Genomic DNA, 4166 nt, shown 5'->3' with positions numbered 1-4166 from the left:
TAAAGAGGAGGGTGGAGATTGGAGAAGAGCAGCAGGGGTGTAGAACGGGCAGGTGGACGACGGCTGGGACATGTTCACGCTGAGACAGTTGGTGGAGAAGAGGTTGGAGGTGCAAGGTGTAATGGCATTGGGATTTGTCGACCTGGAAAAGCCCTACGACACTGTTCCGTGAGAGATGGTGATGGCAACAGACATGTATGGCAGTACCAGAAGCAGAAGTTAGGTTGGTGGAAGGGAAGCATAAGGGAATGAAGGGAAGAGTTTGGGTTGGTCCTGGGATGTCAGACGAGTTGTGTGAACATCGGTTTGAGGCAGGGAAGTGCACTCAGCTCACTTATGTTTATCATGGTGATAGAGCTGCTAAGCAGGAAACAAAACATGAGAGGTATTCTGGGGATGAAGTTGTATGCGAATGTTCTGGCTGTTGTGGTGGAGTGGGCGGGACATGCAAAGAATTGCTGGGGGAGAGGAAGGAAGCATTTGAGAAACTTGGGCTGAACATGAACATGGACAAGCCGGAAGTAATGTGGGTTAGGCCACAGAGGAAAGAAATGAATATCAGGAGGGGAAGGAGATCAGACAGGGAAATAGGTTTGAGTATCTGGGGGGGAACAGTGAACAGGGATGTGCAGAATGTGTAATATCTCTACTCAATTAAGATAAACGGAGAGACAGAGACTATCATTTTCTGGTGAACGATTTAATCAAACTTGCTGGAACAAACTCACTTGCATTTAAACAAATACTTCATTGAATATTCAGCGCACAAGACATCAAATGAGTTTCTTGCTGCTCTTCAAGAGTACAGCTCTCTTATAGTTTCCATAGCTCTCTGAAGTTGGTGCAAGGTCAGAAAGTAATTAAAAGGTCATTGAAGTTACAGCCAGGCCGACACCAGGACCCATGTGTTTCTCATCAATCACATCATAAGGCCAGGAATACGTTTGTATAGTCAGGCTGGAAGTCATTCTTATCTACAGGTCTCACCGAGGAGAAGAAGTAGGGGCATGGAACTTATCTCCGTAGAAAGGTTTTTGCTGATTGTGGTAATTATAGAGAGCTGGCCCTGGTTTTCCAGAACTTCACTGGGTGCTGCATTTTTCAACAGTCATTCATCACCAGCTCTTTCTCGCTTTTAACATCTCCAACATGTTCCAATATAGCTTAAATTATCATTTTTACAGATTAAGCAACATTGTTATGGCTCTAGATAATTCTACAAAACAATATTCATGTTTCTGTTATTTTCTGCATTGTCAAAAAGCTCCACACAGAAATTACAATTTAACTGTGAATAAAAACGTACTCACAGGGACTTATTGAAGTTTAATAATAAGGAAGTCAGTAAAAAAGGACTTTCACAGATGGTAAGTCAGAGGCAGACGTGTGGAGGAGGATTCAGGTATGTGTGAATGCATGGAGGAGGGTGGATGGATTGATGGCAGACAGGAATATATCAAGGAAATTGAAAGGGAAGGTTCTGATGTTGTGTGTAATGCCAGTCTACCTTTACGGTTTGGAGACGGTGGCACTGACAGTGAGATGACAACAAAGGCTGCAGGATTGCAAGAACAATTGGGTCTGGTGGATTGTTGGAGTGAAGAGGGTGGATAGAAGGAGGATGGATGAACTGAGGGAGGATATTGATGTGCAGATGAGCTTGACGGGGAGATTGGTGAAATTCCAGCTGAGATTGACTGGACACGTGGTGCGTATGGTGGAAGAGAGAATGGCAAAGAGAGCAGATAGTTGAGGGACCAAGGTAGCAGGAAAAGAGGAAGACCACGGTTGAGATGGGAGGATTGTGTTAAGAGGGATATCAGTAAGGTGAGGTGGTTGGAGAGTGGAGAGAGTTGGTCAAGGACAGAGGGGAATGGAGGAGTATTGTGCTCAAGGCAGGACAGAAGCTTGGTGCCATTGGACCTTGCCCCTCAACAAAGGGAAGAAGATTCCCAAACACCCTTCTTCAATCCCTCATTTTCCAACACCAGTACTCAAACCTCCATTATCATTTATCATGCTTCATTTCTAAACCATATTCTCAAAGCACTTCACCTCACCGGTGCTTCGACCAAATAACCGCCATTCCAGCGTTGCAATTGCCAAAACCCCCGCCGTTCCAGCATACCAGTCATTGTGGCATCAGAGAGGCCAGCGCCCGGCCCTGCTCTCTGGGGCCAAATCCCAGCAGCTGGATCGGAGTGCGCCACAGTGGATCGGTGTGGCTGGATGCCGAGAGCGGACGTGGAGTTTGGGAGTTTGAGAGTTAGTGTGGTGCGGAGTTCCGGAGCTCATAAAGCTGAGGGGAGTTCGACAGTTTGTGAAGGAGAGAAAGACTTAGCCAGGAACACTGAGAAACACCAAGCGAGCGCCAAGAAACACCAACCAGGCACCGAGCAAACCAGCAGAACTGACCTCCGCTGCATCTCTCACTTACCAAACTTTACATCCTGTTCGGTTCCACGCGAGTCATCCGGTTCTCATAGGGGTGAGGCCAGGGTCCTCCCTATACCCCACTAACTTCTCTCCCCCTATGTCAAATACCGTATCTCTTATAACTTCCCGGAATGAATGTGGCGCCTGTCTGCATTTCATGTTAAGGCTAATTGAATAAAGTGTGTCATTTAGAGTAAAGTTTTATTTTCTTGTATACTTAGTTGAGGCTCATATATGAGCTAAAAGGTCTTTCCTTTTGTAAACTGCATTGCTGCATATACATGCCTTTTGTTAATACAAGATTTATTATTTCCAACCTGCCCACATGTCTCATTCCTCCATTAGTTAGACATAGCATGCAATTAGTAAACGGGAGGTTGTACCCCATTGATTTGCCATGGTCAGACTAGCCGACATCCCAGTGATGGTTCTGCTCTGCCGTACCTAATTGATAGATAAAAGTGGGCGTCGAGGGAACAAGCCTTATCTGAGGGTAACCAACTCACCTGAAAGGTAGCGTGAAATTTGGGCGCGAGGACCCTGCCAGATTTAGTCACTTCAGATGGTGCTTGTCGTAAACGATGACATTTTGCATCACATTCCCTCTCATCGAGATGTCGTAATAAGATGACATTGATGTGTGCAGTTGTTTTGTTTTAAGATGAAAAATAATAATAATAATAATAAATAAATAAAACCACTAACATGCCAATAAAATAAAAAAATGCAACATTTACTAAAACACAGAAGTGAACAAACGCAGGATTGAAAAATCGAACAAGAAAATAAAATGCATGTTGTTGTTGGTGTTTTGTATGCGGCCTTCGGCTGCCGGTTTGCATCATTTTTCTGGAAGTGCGTTTGTGCCGCTGATGCAGTGCCCCAATTACCAGTGAGCTGGTACTCAATTTCCGACCTCGGAAGGATGGCAGGCTGAGTCAACCCCCCTGGCATTAATTCAAAGATCAACCGGGATTCAAAATCAGGATCCTCGGATCCCAAGCCAGCACCCTAACCATTAAAGCCAACACCAGGCTATGAAATGCATAAATGAATACCTGCCAAAAACCCTTTTTGTACACAAAGCCGAGGCTCGTGGAAGAGCTGGAACATAGAATGGATCATGATGAAAGAGAACAAAAGGAACAGTAAAAAGGAGGATGGAACACCAACAGCAGGATGGAAGGACAAAATAGAGAGACTTGGGTGTGAGAATGAATAGTGGGTAGGGGAAAGGCATGGCGGGTCGGGGGAGGAATGGCGGGTAGGGGGAGGCATGGCGGGTAGGGTGAGGCTTGGCGAGGCATGGTGGGTAGGGGGAGGCATGGCGGGTAGGGGGAGGCATGGCGGGTAGGGTGAGGCTTGGCGAGGCATGGTGGGTCGGGGGAGGCATGGCGGGTAGGGGGAGGCATGGCGGGTAGGGGGAGGAATGGCGGGTCGGGGGAGGAATGGCGGGTCGGGGGAGGAATGGCGGGTCGGGGGAAGAATGGCGGGTCGGGGGAAGAATGGCGGGTCGGGGGAGGAATGGCGGGTCGGGGGAGGAATGGCGGGTAGGGGGAGGAATGGCGGGTCGGGGGATAGTGAGTCCTCTTCATTCCTCTTTTCTCCCACCTCTGGAACAAACTCCCTCACTCTCTTCAATCCCACTCCTCCCTCCAGGTCTTTAAAACAGCTGTTCACCACCATCTCTTATCGTCCCCCATCCAAAACCTTGATCTTTTCTACCACCT

The sequence above is a fragment of the Myxine glutinosa genome, chromosome 8 (assembly GCF_964187855.1).
Source record: "Myxine glutinosa chromosome 8, kmMyxGlut1.1, whole genome shotgun sequence".
Taxonomy (NCBI): domain Eukaryota; kingdom Metazoa; phylum Chordata; class Myxini; order Myxiniformes; family Myxinidae; genus Myxine; species Myxine glutinosa.
Note: the sequence above shows the minus strand (reverse complement) of the source record.